Genomic DNA, 12,258 nt, shown 5'->3' with positions numbered 1-12,258 from the left:
TTACCCAATGCTTTGATTTATGGCTCATCGCGTTTAGTACCAAACTAGTATCGAGGCGACGCACTAACAACAAACGCGTTTTGGAGACTACCGACCGTCGATATCCGCGACTGCTCTTTTCGTGCGTAATTGGGACACTCCTGCGTAAATTATTTCGCTTTGCCTTTTCAAGTCGACGTCAGCTGTAGGTATTCGCGGATAATTTCCTATATATACCTTTATTTCTGCGCACCCACCGAATATAGCGCTTAGCAGCATAAACCGAGAACATTTCTTTACCTAGATGGCCAGCCGCGGCTAGTAGAACTTCATTTAAGCCACTGGCTGAAACATGGCGGGATTGGAACTCTGTCATAAAGTTAGCATCAGATTAAGGCATATAGTAAAATTTTCCTGACGCTAACTCCACGTAAACCGAATAATAATTTAAGGCATGAAATTTTAAAGGTTTACATTGGATAAATAATATACAGTTTGGCGATGAGAGCCTTTCGGAAAACATTTCGCTGTTTAATGAAAAAAATGCTCCTTGCCAGACTCACGTCTGAGTGAAGACCTCTTACAATTATTAGAATACTAAAGAAGGTACATTTGTCGCCGGTGCAAATCTCTACCGAAATCCTTACGTCGAGTTTGACCAGGTTAAGTATCCTAAATAGGAAGGGAATGGTGTAGCACCGCCACTAAAGCTCATCAAAGGACGACCGTGTCATAGGTTTCATAGTGGCACGTAGCCGAGTTGCCACAAATGAAGATACCGGCGTTGCACTTCAAGGAAGCTCTTCATTGGGCTTACTTGCGGCCACAAACGAACTAAGAGGACCGGCGGAGGTGATAACAACAAATGTGTTGTTCTGCCGTCGAACTAAGAATGTTTTTTGCGTACGTGAATGCTCAATTTAAAGGCGGTTAAGAAACATCTAGTTAAACCTGAAAGTGGTGACTAACATAACCTGCAACTCTGTAAAAACACGCGCGAATGGCTGGAGCCTTCGGGATACATCTCAACGCACGTGACAAAGAAGATAATAAAGCGTCGTATCGCGAGAACGAGCATGGACACAAAAAGAATGCAGAAACGATCCGCGCGATGGAATCACAATGATAAAGCCGCGTGCGGCGCCTTCTGAACATTAACAAAGAAAAGTGAATTGTTCACTGCAGTACCAAATAATTTATTTTTGCTAAGGTTTTCCACTGATAATTGGTGCATATAAGTGTAGCGAATTAGGAGCTATAATACAGGTAGCCGTTATGCTATAAGATATTGCAGATTCCTATAAACTGAAATAAGAATGTATAATACAAACACGGTTTTACTACCCTCTTTCAGTGCTAACTTATTTGCACTAGTCATGATTACGCCCAGGGTGGGTTCAAAACTCTTAGCGTACCTTTCAAACAAAACCGCCACATTATCGACTAGTCCATTCCTACTTTACTGATGTCAGCCAGTCACGCCCCAACAGCATAGTGTTGGTGTTCTCGTTTTTCTTCACGACTATTAGCGGAAGCTGCTTGTGCTGACCGTTGTGGTCTAGCGAAACGTTTAACTTCCCCGTTACCGGCAGCGGAGCAGCTCTGTAAGTTGTTAGCTTTAGACAACATGGCGCTTTAGGTAAGCTGGGCGAGTATTCCTCGTACAGTGCCTCTGGAACAACCGATAACATTTAAATAATTTTTAAAATCATTTTACCATTAAATTAAAATGCACCTTGACACTGTGCAGCAGCCTAGTAGTGAAAATTGGCCTAAGTACTTTATAAAATGCGCCCAAAAATACGCTCGATAGATATACTCTCGGTGTACAAGGTGGTGGAAAAGGCTTGCGCAACTTTTGGTAAATAAAATAAATAACATAAAAAAGAAATAACAAAAAATAGAAGAAGAGAAAGAACAGAAAAAAAGAAAGAAAATAAAAGAACGAAATACAGAAGGAAGGGAAAGGAACTCAAAGCCAACGAAAACGTCTTGGACGGCATCTGAGGTATTGTTTACTTAAGATTTCCTTTCAAAAAAGGGAAGCACATCAAGTCATCAAAAATGTAATCGTCTCCAATTATTCATAACGTGAGAACCTTAATTGTAAAGCCCGGTGATCTTTCACCTTGCAAATATCCGAAATAAAAAGCGTAGTTTTAGACCATATGCTAATTCCCCACTTTTTATGCACTGCTTTGAGCAAAATATTGTTACGACGGGGGCATAACGTCGCAGCGCTGCATAGGTCGAGACGGAAGGGAGTTTAGCTCGTCAACGGCTACGCTTTCGCCATGAAAGCCCTTCCCTAATGTCTTTATCCTTCTCTTCTGCTGTGTTTTTTCTTCTTCAGGATTGGTACATCCCTTGCCCCGGCTTAACGCCCCCTTTAGGAGAGGTAGTTATTACCAGTGGGGTGACATGACTTCATCTGGATGATATGGTAATGTGGTAATGCGCGCTACATTGTAGTTCAGGTCACTGACGCGGTTGATGACAACGTGAGAGGCAGCGTAATGCGCTAACCTTTCCTGGGCTAAACCACCCTTCTGGAGAGGTCGCCGAAGGCACACTAAGTCTCCAGGAGGCGTAAGACAAATGGCGATGCCAGCTGTCGCACCGAGATTTGTAACGGTCTTGCGTAGCCATAATCCGCAAATGGGCGAGACGGCGAGCTTCTTTCGCCATACAAATAGTTTCAGAGATGCATGGTTCGTCATGGACGGAATAGGGAAGAATAGTGTCGGAAGAATGCCGGGGAGCACGGGTAAAGATATGAAAGAGCAGCCTCTAGCCAGTCGCCTCATGTGTTGCAGTGTTGGAAGCAAACGTTATAAATGGCAGAATGGTATCCCAGATGCGATATTACTAGAGAGCATGTTGACGAGTGTGCGGTTGGTGTGCTCCGTCAAACCGTTGGTGCGAGGTTCGTATAATGTAAGTGTCAAAAATAAAGGCGACAAGCACAAACGGAGGCGGTGTTCCACAAAAAAGCGCCGACTCGCCGCTCAACTCGCCGAGTTTCTGGAGCTCTTCCACATATGCCATAAACTGGAGACATCGGTCACAGATGATTACTCTCAGCAGTCAATGACACAGGATGACAAAAACGAGGCATGATGCACGTTGTGAGTGGTGGCTGGAGGAAGAGCAACAGTTTCGCAGTAGCGGGTGAGGCAGTCTGCGCATGCCAAGATCCAATGATTTCAGCCGGAAGGCTTCAAAAATTGACCCATATGGTAGATCTCGACTTTGTTTAATGCATCACATGCTGCCGTCACAGGATATAGCCAATCCGTGTGGCGTGGATGTAAGGTGTTTGTGCCGCTGGTACTCAGTGCAACTCACCGGTCGTCTGGCACTTCTTCGGCAAATAAAACCGGTTGATGGTATGATGGAGCCTTTTTATGAGCCCAGGGGACTTGAAGTGGGGTCATCGTGCATGGCACGCAAATGCATAAGTTGTGGTTCTTAGGAATCAAGAGTACACAATTTCTGCTTTAAATTGAATCGTTCGTTTTATTCAGAAGGCTATCACGGAGACAAATAATGTTCGTAAGCATGGAATCCGGCGCAGCCGTAAGAATTGGCTCGAGACTATGGCGGTCTCTTGCGCAGTCCGCAGAGCCGAGGCGTCAGGAAACTCAGGTACGACGGAGGCTACGTAGTGATCGAAGTTGACAGAGTGACATTCGCTCTTGGGAAGGGAAAGATGTGAAATGCACTCTACATCGGCTTGTTTACGGCCACTCTTTTACAAAACATTGAAGTCGTACAACTGCAGACGAAGGGCCCATCGTGCCAGACTACCAGATGGGCCGTGAAGATTGAGAAGTCAACATAGGGCATGATGCTCTATCACAACCATTATATTGCGTCCATAGAGGCAGCACCGCATTCGCTAACAGGAATAACTATACTGCGAGGGACGCCTTCTCCGTACCTGTAAAGGCTAGCATACGTAAATACATGCTCGCCGGTTTCCTAATGTTAAAGCGAAAGCATTTATTGTCTCATTGTTCTCGACAGAATGTTGTCAGCAGAGGTGTCACGCTTTCGAGAGCGAGGTTTAAAAATAACTTAATAAACCCTGTCTCCACCGTGAATTGAACCTCATCCCAAGTCCAGCGCTTTTACAACTGCGCCACGCCCCGGATCGTGAAGTGCTCTTCATAATTCCCCTGGTCTATCGTGAGGATGATAGCGGGATTCCACGAGTAACAGATACTGCGCCTTTCCTTTCCTGTAAACGAATTATAGAGCAGCGGTGAACTTTGATGCGTTCAATGAAACGCTGGTTGTATTCGACAGGGCGCGTGCTACGTACCGTCACGGCCGGTCATGACGTCACCATGCGTTTTATGCTAGAAATGGGAGTGCATAATACCAGGACGGAACTTGCTGAAGCAGCGTCCAACGTGAGGGATTGAATAGGTTGAGCACGGGTTTAGAATGGGTGGGTAGAAAAACATAGGGGTACAGCCGACAAGGTTGCCCTAAGGCCACAATGTCGCGCGAACATCATTGTCCGTCTTCTCTCCCGGAACATGCACCCAGAATACCACAAGGAGAGACGGGAGAAGAGAGCAGAAGAACTGAATAAAAGAGCAAAGAATTCAGAGTAAAAGAAGTTGCCTAAGTAGGTGCTGCAATCGGCCGATCTAGGGCGCCGACACCGCGGTAGTCGATGGTAGCGGCGCAACAGTCGTTTCCACCACCATCCGAAGCAGAAACATAGACACGGCTGAAGAGGCCACAATAGTGCTCGCTTGCGTCGGAACGAAGTCTAGATTGATCTTTAACGACAGTAGAACTGCTATCTAGAATATCGGAAAAGCCAGGGTCTCGCAAGGAACCGCCCGAATTCTATCAACTTCAGCTAAAATTGATCGCAAAATTACTAAATGTGGGTCCCAGCACACATGTTCGTCCCCGGCAGTGCGGCGGTCATGATTTAGCCCGAGATCTTTACTTCCGATCAAATGCGGAGCCGCCTGACTACCAGGAGGCGGACGAACATTTGGAGACCTATAAAGAAGTCATCGAAAATTATAGATTAGGAAGACGTCTGATGCTGCCCCCGGATCCTAGCTTAAATAATAAATAGTCGATAGCCTGTCGGCGATTACAAGCCGGACATTTCCCAAGCCCATCCTGGTTGTTTCACGCCAAGATAGATGAGAGTAAAAATGATAAACGTAAAGCTTGCGAAGCGAGGGGTCCCTCGACCATATACTTTGGGAATGCCTTAAGTCTCCGGGCGCTAGGGACAACATTAAAAGTAGAGAAGCCTTGGTGACCCTGCAGCGAAGAGACGTCCCCGCTGACTAGCAAAGAGCCGTTCGCCTGGTGGCTGCGGCCGTGAATAACCAAAGTATATTCGACAGTCCTTAGCCACGGAGGTTCCAGCCCCCGTTCCTCAGGCCTGCGTGCCAGGAGCGGGGAGTAGGGGGCTTCCCAAATCGGAGAAAAATAAAGTTTTAATCAATCAATCAATCATGCATATACGAAACGACCATGCCGGGCATGTGGTTCAGGCGTCTGTGTGGCGCCTTTCATTTGCCACGTCCTTGAACGCCGCACCAGACAGCAAACAGAAGTAGACCCAGATGTCTAGGAGGCGTTAGTACAGCAGACATGAGCAGCGTTTAAAATTTATTTACACTATAGAAAAGGCGCAGTATCTGTCACAATTCTCCGCGGACACGTACCACGCCGTAACGGAAAGGGAGAAGGTTGCTGTAAATTAAGAGAGGGAGATAGAGGTGCCGTAGTGGAGTGCGGCGATCTATCGCGCTATAATGGCTTTTGCCTCATCGCACTTTAGTGGTTCAAAGTGTCCTCTAGAATTTTTCGTACGAGCCCAGCATAGCCAGCAATCCAACTTGAGTCAGTGTGGACTTCAGTGGTGGTGGTAGTGAAAACATCTATTATATTACATAGAGGTATAGACACTAGGTTGGATGCCTAGACAGGCACTCCATTGGCGTTTGCCGCAGCCCTGGTGCGCTGCATTAAGGCCTTTTGGGCCTCTAGGATGCAGCAGCTGGACAGGGTCGCCTCCCAGTTATCCCGGGTGGGCTTGGGGATAGGGGGCGAAGATGGTTGTTTTTTGACAGGCCCACACCATGTGGTAGGTGTCAGACACCTCCCCACAGTGCGAGCACAGCCCGTCGAATTGTGGATCAAAATGTTTTAGAGTAGCTGGGCACAACATTGTATTGGTGAGCAGGCGGAGGAGCACCGGCTCGTTAGCCTTTCCCAGCCATTTGCACGGGATGGAAAGAGCTCGGTGCGTGAATCTGTAATATTCACGTATTTCTTTAAATTTGTAAACTGGGCTGAAATAAAAATCCTGGTCCGCGTCGGACCCCGTGGGAAATGCCCAGAGAGACAGCGCGCGGGCGGCGGCGCCGGCTGCCTCATTCCCTTGGCAACCTTGGTGACCTGGAGCCCAAACGAGAGATCAGTACGCGGAATCCGAATCTCGACTACAATTGTGGTATATGCGGTAAGCTAGGGGAGCTGTCCACCCTTGCTGGACGTTCCGACAAGCCCCTCTCGAGTCGGTTATGAGGTATTTGGAGGAGAAGTCAGAGGCTGCGAGGGCAATGACAACCTCTTCTGTGTGGGTTGGTGACTGGGCTTTGAACGTAAGGCCATCTACTGTTTTGCCCTTGTGAATGACCGCGGCTGTGTACCAATCCCTAGAGGTCGGGTCGGAGACGTCCACATAGAAAACTCCTGTTTACTTCCATAATGTTGGTCCAATGCTTCCGCCCGCGCCAGGCGCCGACCATTATATGCTTCGTGTACGAAGCGAGAGACCCGGTGCTGCTTACGTCGTAATATCTCATACCGACCAATTTCACGAATGGCTCACAGGAGCTTTTGGAATAAAGATTCTTTGATGCTGGCCACAGTAGTGACACTTGCACCACCCAAACGTCCGTTTATTGCGGCGCGTATTGAGGTTCTTAATGTCCGGCAGGTTGAATAACCTCAGTGAACGAACTGAAGTTGTCTTGGCAATGAGGAAAATGTAGACATCTCCCGCAAAGCCCTTAAGTGGATGGACTACCTTGTTGGCCTCGGTCGTCCGGCTGTTTACGGTATATCATAATTTCAGTATTGATTCGATGCAGGTGGTGCAAGTTTCACCTACTGTCTGGGCCCGCGGGTAAGTGTCTGCTCGCCTGTTCTTTCCCAGTTAGATTACCGAAACATTCTTTGATGACATCCACAAGCCCTTCGAAGCGGTCAGGGACTCTTAGTGATTCTCGTACCACATCAAGGGGTGCTGCTTCAAAAAGAACACATTTACGAGCTTAGCCACCGAATACTAGAGGTTGAGGCGGCTTACACATTCAAAATGAGTTAGCCCCTCATTAGCATCTTTTCCTGCTTTACCTGCAAAAGAACGAATGCCTCGAAATGACAGCGGGAAGTCTTAGACGGGGACAGAAGGTCTCGCGTTGAGGTTCGGGACTGCTCAATACTCTGCTGCATTCTCACGAGAACGGGAGGGAGACCAGGAAGGTGACAGCTTTTGCGAGTCTCCAGAAGTTTAGAATGCGTTGGGGGGGGGGGGGGGGGTGCTGGGGGGGAGTGGACGTACCTAGCACCTGCAACCAATTTGATACGAAGGGTGTTTGAGATCGGAGCGTTGCACAGGATGCGAAGGCAGGGAGCTAAGCTGGAATTGCTGCGCGGCGGGTATGATATTATCCTTCATTTCCTCATCAAAAGTGGCGCACACGCACAAGGAGAATGGGCCACAGCCAGGCTGTGAATATATTTTATGCGTTTTCATTTGCAGAAATGAGATTCAAATTTTGAGCAAATCCTTTTCAATTACAGTGATGAATGAGGGTGGTGCGTGCACTTGCTGAAATTTAAATTTTGATATTAAAAAATACTAATAATAAGACAATAAGAAAATACTAATAAGACACCAATTTTGACGGTCGTACAGAAATTGAATGCCCCAAACTGATCATTGCATTCTTCTGCTTAAAGGGGCCCTCCAACACCTACCGTGCACTGCTCACAAACTATTTCAGTCGCTGGATTGTGCTGCGATACACATTTCAACGTAATAACGCACGTGTACGCACAGTACATGTCTCACAATCCGATTCAAAAGTTGGCTCTCTTTCCTGCGACTTTTGCCATCCTCCTCCTTTTCTGTGCAACGCTTTTACGTATTAGGGTTTTGGAATGACTATTGGTCTGCTTCTTTGCGACGTCAGGCATCCCATAAACTATCACTTATGTCAAAATAATTTATATACGCTGAACTTCTAGTTATCAGGGAAACAGATTACGATGTTTTGCAGAACGAAACATTTTTTTGGAACTTTTTTCCTTGAACTTCCGGTCTCGAGCGAGACCCTTTGTCCTTCGCGCGGGCACCACGTCAACAACGGCGCGGTCGCGTGCGCCGATCTCGTTTCAATTCCCTGCGGGGAACTTTCCGCCTGTGTATGTTCTAGTTTCTTGTGTCTCCCATGCGAAATCGACTGTGAAGTCGGTTTACCGGTCTTCAGCATTAGGTCGGTGCCTTAATGCCGCGCCCCAGTGCACTGAGCAGTACGTAGTGCAGCAAAATGTGGAGACAACCGCTCCGTTCCCGTGTCCACCAAACCAAAATACGCACCTCGGATCGAGTCAAGGCGACAACATACGCTGGTAAGTAATGTGTTTACTAGCCTGAACATAGCACACACAAACGACGGTTTCACAGGTGCAATGAGTTAGTCATTGTTGTCATGCGTCATTACTGTAACGGCTTTTAAATCCTACCGTCTCAACTGTTGACTTTATTTAGTCAAACTACTCACAGAGGTTGCATTTTGTCTCCTATTAAGTTTGTAGTGTATAAAAGTTTGTCTTATAGTACATTAGCCAAGACAACTGTACCGACCTGACTCGGTCATGCGCGATGCGCGCACCCGCAGTATCGTGGGCCGATGTTTGCCGCTTCCGGCCCTTGATACCGGCGTAGACTGGGGGTTTGCATTGTAAGCAGCAGCGACGAAATAAGCACCCTTTTCTAACTTACTGTGAGCAAATAAAAAAAACTTACCGCAATATGAAAGCTCGGTGAGCAGTTTAACCACAAACGACATAGCGGTTGAGCCGAAGAGATACAAGCCTCCGCGGTAAGCATGTATTAGGATACGCATGCCGCATCTGCCCCTTGCAAGGTTTCACATGACGTGCAGTGATGAGGAGGAACAGAGGACACAAGGAAAACGACTTTATTTCGAGATAAGTTCTAGAGCATATTCCATTAGGTCCTGAGGCAAAAAAAACAGTAATACAAAAATTCTTCCCTCGGCGAAGCGCTGTTCGTCGTCGCTCAGCATTATAAATTACCACTAAGAACACAGTGTTATTTCGCGCACATAATATTATTGAGCTTAGTTACACTGTTGTCTTGTAAACTGTCTAGCTTAATGCATGGGAAAAAGCAAGCCCGTGAAAAGAAAGATGTGCCATGGCCACTTGTGAAGTCGGCTCACTTTAATCACATCCATTCACTTCCAGCTTTACCTCAAGAAGTTGAACAACTCTGACCGGCATAATTATTCGCAATTCAGCCTTACACACACCCTGAACCCACAGTTGCTTTGCCTTTCCTACTTTCTGTTTCAAGAGGCAGCTTTGATGCAATACTTGAAAAGCCTGCGAGCGGTCGCACGCTATGTGGAGGTGCCGCGATATGCAAACAGCAACAGATTTTGAGTGCAATTTTGCTTGGCCGCAGCCGCCAGCAAAACACAGAGACATGGGTATAACAAGACTGCACCCATTTCGATAGGAAACGTCTTATTAAACTGCGCTCCAGCTATTGTCAGTCGCAGCAAACACATTGAAACAATTGTTTCTGTTCCAGCGGCCAAGCTTTGCGGCGCTGATGCCAGTCTGTTGAGAATTTGGGTTAATAATACTGACAGTTTTACTATACAATTGACTAGGCATGATAAAGCGGAAATCTGTGCCTTTGTGCAGCAATTAGATCTTCTTTTGGTGGTCTTTCATGGGCATCAGTCATAAAGTGGCGCGCTGAAGCCCTGCTTGCAGCTGCCCCTCCGTGTGAAGAGCCATAAGACCATTTCCCCACATCCTGGAGGAGTCTGTGGACGTACGTTGCTTGAAATAGTCATCGACATTACAACAGTTTACATAGTTTTTGTTTAATATTATAAGTAGAACGAAGTTTTAACTCACAAAATGTAGTCTTTGTTTTCATTGGAGCGAAGCTATTTACTTTCCAGTAGTCCTGTCCTTTTTTGCCTGTGCCTGGAGCCTTTAGGATTTTTCTTTGAAGATAATAACCAGATGTGACCTAAAGAGAAGGCAAATATAAATTAATTGCTCATACTTTAAGGCAAATTTTGTTTCTTGTTCCCTACTAGCAAGCGTATGCCGAGTAGAGGTTACTATAAGGAACTGTTAAGCATCATATTAAGATCACTTCAGCAGGGATTGCTTCTGTGTAGTTACTATGTACAGCGCCTTTACATCAAATTAAGAATAGGATGCAAGTATCCTCACGTAGCAAAATGAACGTATGACATGGGTTACACAGCATATGTGTTCTTCCACAGCAAACGTGTTCTTCCTGCGGCTCTATAACAGCAACCATCATCAGTCCAAGTGATCAATTGGTGAGCATTCTTGCAGATTTCAATACAGTAACTTAGGGACATTCGAGAGGATCCTACAGTGGTCGGAAATTTGCGCCTTGATCACTTCCAGATCTTCAAAAACTGCCTTTTTCTTAGGACTGCACTACGAAGACGAGCACAAAGAAGAGACGAATTGTAATTCCAGCCAGCCCTTCATGCTTGCCCTCAAATTTGTGTCATTGCAGTGTTTCAGCTCTTGTCCTTTCTGTGTGTATGTACTCCTGGTGTGCTGTTCTTTTTTCATCCCATATACCCATTCTAACATATAAGCAATTGCTTCCAATAAGGACCCTTGGGTGGACTGTGCAGTCTATAGAATCCTGTCTCACTTTTTCTATGAAAGGGGATTACAGAATGGTTTGTGCTACCCTTCTAGCAAATATGTTTTTACCATATTATATGAAGCATCCTAGAATTTTAGAAGTGTGCACCGCAGTGTCCTCCAAATTTATGAAAACAACCTTTGACATCGCAGTGTTTCGAGTTTTGAAAAAAAAAGACACAAGATAATTTCAGCTAATTTGACAGCAGTATATTTGCTATCAGGATGGAGGGATTGTAGCAACTGGCCCATTATGTGCATGGGTGATTTAATTTACGCAGAAGTTGGGATTGCGTTACGTGGTGGGCACTCTTTTTTGTAGATGTCAGGGTCAACTCCTGTGAATCACAATTGTAGGGTCTAGTACCTGGCCTGATAACATGAGATCTCGAGATCAAGCACTGCACTAAGAAGAGTGAAGTCAAGCCCAAGTTCTACAAAAGAAAGGCACCCATGCGCCCAGTAACACAGCAGCTGCTCCCTCCTCACATTAAAAAAAAAAAAAACGAATTCATTTTACTTTTTCTCCAGACCTCAGTTATAAACCATGAGAAAGACTGTTTTAAGGTGCTTGAAATTTGTCGCAGTGCAATTTTTTAGCCCTCCAAGGCTATTGCATAGCACGAACTAAAAGCGAACTGCTAGTTGCAAGTGCCAATGGGCTGCTTAGCCAGTTGAAGAATCAAAAGGAGCAGAAGAAATTGGGGAGATGGAGCACAAGCTTTCGTAGATAAACTTCCGTTTTATTTGCGCTGTGTTATATTTCCTATGCCCTCTGTTCTTTTTATAATGACAATATTAAGTACATACATAAAAAGCTTCATTCAATGACTTATTGCTCGCACATGTCATGCACAAAGGCTGGACTGCATCCTCACACTGGTGTGAAACTTAATGTCCTAGTTTTCTCTTTCATTTAACTAACCTTACTTGCAGCGCATCATCCGAGTATGCAATTGATTTGGGAGCAAACCTAATGACGAAGCTGTGAAAAGATTCAAAAAAAGATGTTAGGGCTTTACGAGACAGCTGTGGATTGTCTTTCAAAACCCAAAAGTTCTTCATAATAGAGTTCAGCTTTTTGAAAGCGCATCGCACAGCACACGGACGCCACATCGTTTCACCTCCATCAAAACACAGCCGCCGTGGTCTGGATCGAACCCGGAAACTCCGGCACAGTAGTCGGGCATCTTACCACTGCGCCACCTCGGCGAGGCAGCGACTAATCCTTTTTAGCGCGATAGCTATAAGGACCCCGTG

This window comes from Amblyomma maculatum, chromosome 3, assembly GCF_055883805.1.
Source record: "Amblyomma maculatum isolate TAMU_Amacu chromosome 3, ASM5588380v1, whole genome shotgun sequence".
NCBI lineage: Eukaryota > Metazoa > Arthropoda > Arachnida > Ixodida > Ixodidae > Amblyomma > Amblyomma maculatum.
The sequence above is the reverse complement of the archived record's forward strand: the minus strand, read 5'-3'. Positions refer to the sequence as shown.